This window comes from Myxocyprinus asiaticus, chromosome 5 (genome assembly GCF_019703515.2).
Source record: "Myxocyprinus asiaticus isolate MX2 ecotype Aquarium Trade chromosome 5, UBuf_Myxa_2, whole genome shotgun sequence".
Taxonomy (NCBI): Eukaryota; Metazoa; Chordata; class Actinopteri; order Cypriniformes; family Catostomidae; genus Myxocyprinus; species Myxocyprinus asiaticus.
In genome coordinates this window covers 12,337,825-12,348,075 of record NC_059348.1, presented here as the reverse complement: position 1 = coordinate 12,348,075, position 10,251 = coordinate 12,337,825, and the positions used below count along the sequence as shown (strand labels likewise).

Sequence of the window (10,251 nt, the reverse complement as noted above, 5' to 3'; positions counted from 1 at the left end):
TTGTCTGGTTGTAGTTGATGTGTGAGCTGGGAAACACTATCATTAATCATATCCATGAAGCTCGTCGAGAAGATCTCAGCTTGGAGATCCCCGGTACCTCCCAATGGCTTAACCACTGCTTATTTTGACTGCAGCTCTGAACCACATCAGTTCCTCTTACTTCATAATGAACTCCACATTTTTAACTGTCTGAAAGTGGACACTCTCATGCATGTTTATATAAAAGGAATAGTTCTCCCAACTAACTGGTCATTATTTACTCACTGTTATGTTGTTTCAAACCTTTTCTATGTGTGATTCAAGACTGGAGATTGAGGCCTTCATCCGAGCAAAATATGTTGAGAAGAAGTTTGTTCTGAAACCCACAGCTCAGCAGCAAAAGGAAAAGAATATGGCGTTGAGGAAACATGACAAACGGATGAAGGGGAACATGGAGTTTCTTCCCCCCCGTCCTCCACCTCCTACACCCAAACTCCGCACTGCCTCTAATACCTCAGGTGAGAGCTGGAGACCATAAATCAAAGGCAACACTGGCACGTGACGCCATGTAAGAAGCAGACGTGTGAGCGATGAGCTCTGCGCACTTTGCTAAATGTTTAATTATTTTTATGTTTTAATCTGGTGAAATTTGATACACCCAGTTACACATTTGCTCTTTGAGGCAAAACATGGCAAAGAAGTCAAAATCCTCGGGCTCTGGAGACATTAAAAGACACTTACGTTTTCAGGATGAAAGCCCCGACAGGCCTACAGACTGGGGACTCGATTTGGATGGCGCGGCGGGAGAGGAGATCCAGCGTCAGTTGTCCAACATGTCCGTGATGTTGACGAAGGTTCTTGCTGACTTGGAGGATCTCGCTGTAATACGTCGATCAATTTCGGCGATGGAAATAAAATTCTCTGAGATAGTTACAAGAGTGACTGATGTTGAGAGATGAATCGATTTTCTGGAATCTTCAGAGAGGGAATTGTTCGAATTGTTGGAATTCCTGAGCATGAGGAGGGCAGTGATATGGTGAAATTCCTAGACGAGCTTTTCCCGTGTCTGCTCGACATAACAGGCCACAAGCTGGAAATCGAGCGAGCTCACAGAGTCTCAGCTCACAGATTTGCTGAGGGAGACAGGCCCCGATCGATTCTGAGATCATCTGATAAAGATCTTGTGTTACGCCAAGTGAGTAGCAAAGGGAAGCTTTCTTGGAAGACCATAATATTTTCTTATTCCCGGACTTTGCGAGTTCGACAATAGAGAGACGCGATCGGTTCAAGGAATGTAAGAAACTCTTACATCAGCGAAAGATCACTTTGATGTTTCCAGCCAAACTGAGAATAGAAACGAAGGTCAGTCGCAAAGTATTTACATGTCCCAATCAGGCAATGTCTTTTATTGAATCAATGGGTGAGTAAACCATTGGGTGTTTCTCATGTGAGTGGGTCGACTCGCTGTGCTTACTCTGGCTTTTGAGGAAGCTGGGAGTCATTTTGGTTTCTTTTTTCTTCGCCGAGTGGCTGGAGCTTGTTTTGTGAATAACACTTTTCCTTAAAGAAACTTTTGCACTGAAGTTCCCGGCCAGTTTGAGAGTGGACACTACGGATGACCGCAAAATATCTACATGCTCACACTAAGGATGTCTTTTATAAAGTTGATGGATTGTGTAAGTCATGGTATATACTTTTATGCAGCCTCCGAGTGAATTGACTCGACTATCCGGGGAACCGGGATGCCGGTTTTGTTTCTTTTTGTATTGGTTCCGCCTAACGGCTGGAACTTGTTCAGTTGAATAACACTCCTTTGGAACAGCTGTGGATTAATCTATTTGTTCTTTGTGCTTGTTCCTCCTGCTGGCTGGAGTTTGTTTTGTTGAATATTTTTACGGGACACTGGAATGATTACGTCATCCGTTGAACTGCCGGCATCATTGAACATTGAACAGTTTTATATCAGTTGGAATTTGTTTTGTGGAAGATCACACCTTTGAGACAGTTCTGTGAATGAATCTACACATTCTTTATGTTCATTCTTCCTATTGGCTGGGGTTTATTTTACTAAGTATTTTCTGTTATGTAATTTTGCCTCACAAATTTGTGAGGCAAAATTGAGCAATCCCATGGCAAAGTTGTCGTGGGGACTCGTAGGTGTTCATGGACCTTTTGAGTTTAGAGGGATTGTTGCCGGTTGGCGCTTTCATGCGTGGGGATAATGCGCACGTTTTTCTTTTTTCTGTTTGTTTTGTTTCTGGGGGAAGTTTGGGGTTTGATTGTTTCACTAATGAGGAATGTGGTCTGTATCATTTTGTTTTTGACACACAATTTATTTTTTCTACTATATCAAAATGTCAGATGTTAATATGAGTGTACTATCTCTCTCCACATGGAATGTAAATGGTTGGGGCACCCCATAAAAAGAAGGAAGGTTATTACTTTTCTTAAACGTAAGAAATATGATATAGTGTTTCTTCAAGAAACACATCTCTCCCCGCAGGAAGCTGAAAAATTTGGGAAGATATGGGGTGGACATGTTTTTTTTTAGTGCTGGCTCAAGTAAGAGCAAAGGAGTCATTATATTGATTAATAAACATCTACAATTCAAACATCTCAAACAGATTAAAGATAAATTAGGAAGAGTAATTATTGTTTTAGCTGAAATTCAAGGGCAAAGTCTGATTTTGGCTAATATTTATGCACCTATCGCTGATGATAAGGGCTTTTTTATAGATCTTGAAGGGATGTTGCAAACCGCTGGCACCCCTCATGATATAATATTGGGAGGAGACTTTAATCTTTTAATGGACTCAGTCCTTGATCATAGTGAAGCAAAAGTGTGTAAGCCCCCTAGAGCAACATTGATGCTTCACAGGATGTGTAAATATCTCGGTTTTACAGATATTTGGAGACTTTTAAACCCATCTGGTAGGGACTATACATTTTTTTCATCAGTCCATAAGATTTATTCTAGAATAGATTTTTTTTTATATATCCAAATTCCACATTTCATCTATTGTTGACTGCTCAAGTCTCAGATCACGCCCTGGTAAGTTTAGAGGTGGTGCCACATACGGAGAAAAAGAAATCATATAGTTGCCTCTTTAATGTATCCCTTTTGCAAAATCCTGATTTCCAACAAATGTTAAAGCCTGAAATCAGTGTTTATATGGAGACCAACTGGTCCTCAGTATCCTCTGTGGGCGTGGCTTGGGAGGCACTTAAGGTGGTTCTTAGGGGTCGGATCATACAGTATTCCTCATTCATCAAAAAATCCAAAGCACAAGAAATCGTGGAGTTGGAAAAGAATATTAAAAGTGCTGAGGCAGAGCTGAAACGCCGTATGTCAGCTGATGGCCTCAGAGAATTGACCCGATTAAAATATAGATATAATACTATTTTGTTGCGGAAAGTGGAGTTTTGGTTATTCAGGGAAAGACAGTCATACTTTGAGTCAGGGGACAACGCAGGGAAGCTTTTGGCTAGATATATAAAGCAAAGAGAGTCTTTTTCTATCATTCCCTCAGTGAAATCTGCTGGTGGTGAAATTTTTATAGCCACTGATATTAATAATGCTTTTAAAGAGTTCTATCTTGATCTTTATAGTTCCACGTCTTCGTCTACTGATAAAGATATTAGAAACTTTGTGGAACCATTAGATCTTCCTAAACTGAAGACTGAGCAAAAAAACTCTCTTGATTCTGAGATAACCTTGGAGGAGCTTGACAAGGTAATTAAGTCCTTACCTACTGGCAAGACTCCAGGGACAAATGGTTTTGCCGCAGAATTTTTTTAGATCCTATGCTACAGAACTGGCTCCACTTTTGTTAGAATTTTATACTGAATCGTTAAAGAATGGAAAGCTTCCTCCAGCCATGACACAAGCCCGGATCAGTCTGATTCTTAAAAAGGACAAAGATCCAAGCGAGTGTAAAAGTTACCGTCCAATTTTCCTGATCCAGCTAGACTTAAAAATATTGTCAAAAATTTTGGCTAACCAATTAAGTAAAGTTATGACATCTCTTATACATATAGATCAGGTGGGATTTATTCGGGGCCGCAGCTCTTCTGATAACATCAGGCGTCTCATCAATATCATGTGGTCAGTAGCGAATGATCAGACTCACTTGACACCAAAAAGGCATTTGATATGGTAGAATGGGATTATCTTTTTAAGATTTTGGAAATGTATGGGTTTGGGAGTACATTTATTGGTTGGATTAAGTTACTTTATAGACACCCTGTAGTGGCAGTACAAACGAATTGATTAATTTCAGATTATTTTACTCTGGATAGGGGCACTCGGCAGGGCTGCCCTCTTTCCCCATTATTGTTCTGTCTTGCCCTGGAACCATTAGCAGCCACGATAAGGGGGGAGGATGATTTTCCAGGGGTGGTGCCGGGAGGTGTGGCGCCAGATTACATTTTAATAAATTACATAGGCCGATTGACAAAGGAGGGCTAGGCCTACCCAAGATTTTGTTTTATTACTATGCATTCAGTCTCAGACAATTGGCTCATTGGTCACTTCCACCTGAGAGCCCCTCCCTGGTTTGTTATTGAACAGGAAGTTCTTGCCCCTATTTCATCATTACAAAGCATCTCTATCAAACTAATCGGAAAAGTTAAGTTACACCCCGTTATTTCGCATTTACATTCGGTATGGACTAAAGTGTCCATATTGTTTAAATTGGACACTTATTTAAATGTTGCCTCGAGTATATGGCAGAACCCAAGATTACATATTGGCAAGTCCCCTTTCTGCTGGCCAGAGTGGATTTTGAGGAGGGTTACTACACTCAGTGACCTATATGAAAGTGGAGTGTTGAGATCATTTGAAAACTTGGTCCAACAGTTTGGGATCCCCAGACCTCAGTTCTATAGATATTTACAATTGCGCCACCTGCTTTGTACTATTTTTGGGAGTAGCATACCCCCCTCTAAGGAGGCAGATGCTTTGGGAGAGGTGATTGCGGCTTTTGGAAAAGGTCATGAGGCATCAGTGTACTACTCTCTGTTAATTCAGAGTCTGGGGGACGGAGCTTTAACTTCTCTCAAGATAGTATGGGAGAAAGATTTGAATTTGTTATCGGAGGATGGAGTGTGGAAAAATGTCAAGTCTGTATCTAGAAATGCAAGGGTTCGCCTTATGCAGTTCAAGATTTTACATAGATTCTATTGGACCCCCACTAGACTGTATAGGCTTGGTCTTAAAGACACACCTACCTGATGGCGATGCCAATCGGAGGATGGAGGTATAACCCATGTTTTTTGGAGGTGCGTTAAGATCCAAGGGTTTTGGTTGAGAATTCAGAATTTTGTATGTGATGTCTTGGGCACTCAGGTTTCGTTTTGCCCCAGACTCTGTATTTTGGGAGATGGGGCATAAATGAATGTGGAGAATAAACATGTGGAGGATTGAGTCCTAACCTGTGACCCCTGTTTCAGGAGTGGTGCTCGGAGATGGGGAGAGTGGCAGCCTTAGAAGAGGGGTCTTATAGAAGACCAGGGAATCCGGATTTGTTTGTAAGAAAATGGGGTGGATATTTAGCGTTCTTGGAGGGTTCTCGGGTGGAATAGTGGAGAGAGAGGGGTAATTGTCAGTGTGTGTGATTTTTATATTTGTATATATATATATATATATATATGTATTTTTATTATAATTTTTATTCTCTCTCTTTTTTCCTCCTTTAGTTGTTTGGTTTTTGTTTTTGTATTCTTTTATATGTGTTCATCTAAGACCACAGGGATGTTTGTTGAGGTTTGCGGTGGGGTTGGGGTTGGGGAGGAGGAGGGGTGGTAGTGGGTGTTAAATGTTGATTTTGTGTATTTATAATTATGTTTTGTTTTCCTGTGTTTTAATAGATAAAAAAAATTATAAAAAAATCATAAAAAAATGTTTCAAACCTCAGATATGATGGTCCCTTGCGTAGGACCCCTCCCAATGTGCTTTTAAGTCCTTGTGGTGGCGTAGTGATTCGCCTCAATCCGGGTGGCGGAGGATAAATCTCAGTTGCCTCCGCGTCTGAGACAATCGACCCGCGCATCTTATCACGTGGCTTGTCAAGCGTGTTGCCACGGAGACATAGCGTGTGTGGAGGCTTCACGCCATCCACCGCGGCATCCGCGCTCAACTCACCATGTGCCCCACCGAGAACGAACCACATTATAGTGACCACAAGGAGGTTACCCCATGTGACTCTACCCTCCCTGGCAACCAGGCCAATTTGGTTGCTTATGAGACCTAGCTGGAGTCACTCAGCACACCCTGGATTCAAACTAGCAAACTCCAGGTGTTAACTAATGTTAATGAATACAACCTTATTGTAAAGTGTTACCAGCTACTAGATCTTGTTTTAAGGATGTTTAGATATATTTGCTGGGAAACAATACAAAAATACCATACTGATTAAGAAAATACATTTTTGCCATGTTACTGCTTTTTGCCTGCTGACTAATGCTTTTTTTTTTTTTTTTTTTGACCCTGTTATTAACATCTGCTGTGAACAGCTCCCTTCCATGGTCAGGAGGTGCGATGTGATTCTCTGTTCTGCCCTGACGAGCTTGATTCTCTCTTCTCTTATTTTGACACATCCTCAAAGCTACGAAGCTGTAAGTGCTACACTGCCCAAACCCTTTTCGAAGATCACTGGCTCTGTCTGTTCTGTCTGTCTTAGAACAGTTCTTAAAACGGATTTAACCTGCTGTTGAAAAAGCTCCATTTATGTTATTTGCCTGACTGTTGGGCACCTGGTTGCATTGTAGCACCAGTACCAGTGTGTCATTGTAGGTTTTACTGCTGCAATGTTCTGATTACACATGCACTGGTTGAAAAGGTCAGATACAGTCTTTACTTTTGTTCATGTAATGGCAGTGAGGAGTGCAGACAGCGGTATTCAGAACAGTGCAGATGGCAGCAGAGAGATGTTGGCCTCTACCCCCTCCAACAGGAGCCTGAGTGAACCAGGTGAGTTTAACACAATACAGGTTTAGAAACCCTCAAACACAGCCCCCGGCATGTCGTACATCCCCCACCTCCTCTCCAGCCGGAAGGTCATCCCCGCCTTCCTCGACCTGCGAGGAGACAGAAAAAAAAAAGGGGCGAGGGAAAGGCCAACACGGAGCGACAGCGCGTGAGAGAGAAAAAGCTCACTCACCGGTTCTCTGATGCGCCGTCGCGTGGTCCCTGATCACTCCTCCACCCTCTCAGATGGACGACAGCCGCGCCTCCCCAGGCAGACCGGAGTCAAACCTCCGACCCCCAATGGACAGAATGCCCCTCCGCTTTTCTGGAGGCACATGGGGACACTCCTCCGCCCCTGGCAGTGACTCCATCGCTCCAGGCGGTTGGGGAGTCCCGTCCCTCCTCGCCTCGCAGACTGCGGCCGTTCCCCGCGTCCGGGTGGTCGGGCTACTCCGTCCCCCGGCGGATGGCAGCGGCGCTCCCCTGGGTGGATGGCAGTGTCGAGGACTCTACGACGGGCATCCCTTCTCCCTCCCGGGTTTCGGCACCAATGTAAAGGGGGTACAAGGGAAAAAGGAGGAGGCGAGAACTGGCTTAACAATATAAATAATATTTAATTTAAAAAACACTCAAACATAAACACATACAGGGCAGCTGCCTGTAATTCTCTCTCTCTCGAGCTGCCGTCTCCGGTCGCCTTTATCCCTCGCTCGCCTCATCAGGCTGATTGGGGTCCGGGCATCCGTCATTCCGCCCGGCCCCGCCCTCCTCCGTGCTAAAATGTTCTACAGCAGCGTAGCATATCTAGTCCGCCAAGACCAATATCCTATTAATATGTCATACCTACATTAACATGCTATATATTTCAGAGAGTTGTCATGACTGAACTTAAAAGTGTCTGGCATTTGTAAATCAATTGTTGCACTTACCCAACTGCAACCCTCGCACTGTTTATGACTCCATTCTTGTGTGCGTGTCCAGGAATCTCTGATCACCTGCGAGTTCCTGCTTCAAAACGCTGCTAACGTGGACCAGCAGGACATCCGTGGCAGAGGACTGCTGCATCACGCCACCATACATGGTCACACAGGGTACTACAACTAAAAATAACTTGTGCAAAGTTGGGTAAAATTACAATATAATTGCGATATAAATGCACAAAGACACTCACGAAAAGATGTCATGTCACGTTACACAACATGTTTATCAGCGTTACATTTATTTAAAACAATTAACACATTTTTCTTTCTTTTTTTGTTATGATAATTCATACGTAAGAATCTTGAAAGAAAAACTTTCTAAACAAATTTATATGTTTTTTAAAAACCACATACAGATTACTTGTAGTCTTAGTATGATGAAATGTATTTATGATCCAAATTTAGCCAGTGGAATCCAATACATCCACTACATTTTGAAAGAAAACAATACATACAGTATACAGTATCAATCTCTTCTGTGTTGATCTCGTGTCAGTCAAGTATGTCTGTTCCTGAAGCGAGGGGCCAAGCAGAACACTGTGGACATTGACGGCAGAAGTCCGCTGTCCATCGCAGTAGAGACCGCCAATGCTGACATTGTCACTCTGTACGTTACACACACCATAAACTGTTCTCTGCTCCTTCATTAAAATTTCTGTTCATTGAATTCAAACTTTTTTGTCATATTGTAATGAATCCAGACTTAAAATATTGTTTTTCTTTCTGTCTCTCAGGTTGCGTTTGGCTAAGATGAATGAGGAGATGAGGGAGTCTGAGGGAGCGTTTGGTCAGTCAGGTCCATGCTCTCTCTCTAAGAGTCACACAGAGCAGCAGTATAAAAAATGTATTCAAGTATTTATAACTTTACAAATTCAGGAGCCCTAAACTTCAACACACCACCAGCGTACAATAGCGTAATTCTTCAACCTACAGATCAGGTACTGGTATAACTCCTGCAGTTACACTGGACGCCACAACTGTTGTAGGTTTGACGAACATTATCCTTTATTGGTGAGTGTGTATATAGCATCTAAGGCATATTTATGGTTTCTGAAGCCAAGTGTGTGTCGTCATTCGCCAGCAAACAGCACAAATTCTTATTACAGATATATGCATACGTTGGTGGTTTATATGTATGTTTGCTCATTTGGAGTCGCATCACGTATCGGATGTATAAAAATTCCTCATTGCACAGGTGCTTGTTTGTGACCTAATGAATTTCAGGTCTGTTCTGTTTATAAAATCAAATTAAGTCATTTTTAATCATTTAACATCAATAGGGTGCTTGTTTGTTCCTGAACCTATTTGAATATTTGTATTGTCTAGTATTCTGTTTAATATCAAAATGGAAATACATACTTATCGGTCAACCAAAGTAGTTACCTTTGAGGTAAAATTATAAATTAAATCTTGAAACTCATCTGTATGTCACTGACCATGTTTACCTGCACATGAGTATTCAGATTAATATCGGAATTTGGTCATATTCCGATTATGTATGCATCATGTTAATGGATTAATCTGATTGGCATAACCCGATTAAACCAATATTCCGGTTTTAAGAAATCTGAATAAGAAAACTGTGACTGTCAAATGCTTGTATTGTATCACAAAATGAACATAAGTCAATACACAGACAGTTGAAAGCCTCATGACTACAGTTAGCTCTTGCGTGCTATTTTTAAGGACGTGAATCAGGATTAATAAGCTGATTAGATAATGCAGAATTACTGAAAATGAATTGAAATAAATAGAACAGAGAATAGCAGGAAAAGAACGTTCATGTCTTAGTTCATTCAGAATATGCTGATTTCATGTATACAGGAATATTCCAGTTGCTGTGGGGCTTGTAAATATCTTTTTCTGAATAAAGGCTTAACCAGAATATGAACTTTAATCAGGAAAATAATGTGCATGTAAATGTGGTCAATGATTCATCTGAACTGCACAACAGTAGAGTGCTATAGTTACTCTTTCTCTAACATTTACAGTGGCCCCAAAAATTTTGGACAGTTAAATATGTTTGAATATCATTGCATTAGATATCAAAATATCAAAGCAAGTGACATTTTAAAGAAGGTCATCAAGCACACATTTCAAGCAAAACATTTAATAAAAATAAGTTTGTAAAACCAGTAGGTATAATTTTCAATATGGAATTGACATATTTGGACAATTTCTGGTTTTCAGACATTAGTGGAACATAGTTAATGTACTGAACTGCAGCTGTGGTTACTTTGCTAGGAACACTATGTGAACTTTTGAGTAAATGACTGTGAATGTGTATAATTTTGGGACCAGTTAGGTAAAAGTACTGGAAAAATG

At 41.4% G+C, this 10,251-nt stretch overlaps 1 pseudogene; it reads left to right on the top strand.

Moving 5' to 3' along the window:
• Positions 1-17: 17 nt before the first annotated feature.
• On the top strand, positions 18-8,340 carry LOC127440973 (arf-GAP with coiled-coil, ANK repeat and PH domain-containing protein 3-like; annotated as a pseudogene).
• The last annotated feature ends 1,911 nt before the right edge of the window (positions 8,341-10,251 follow it).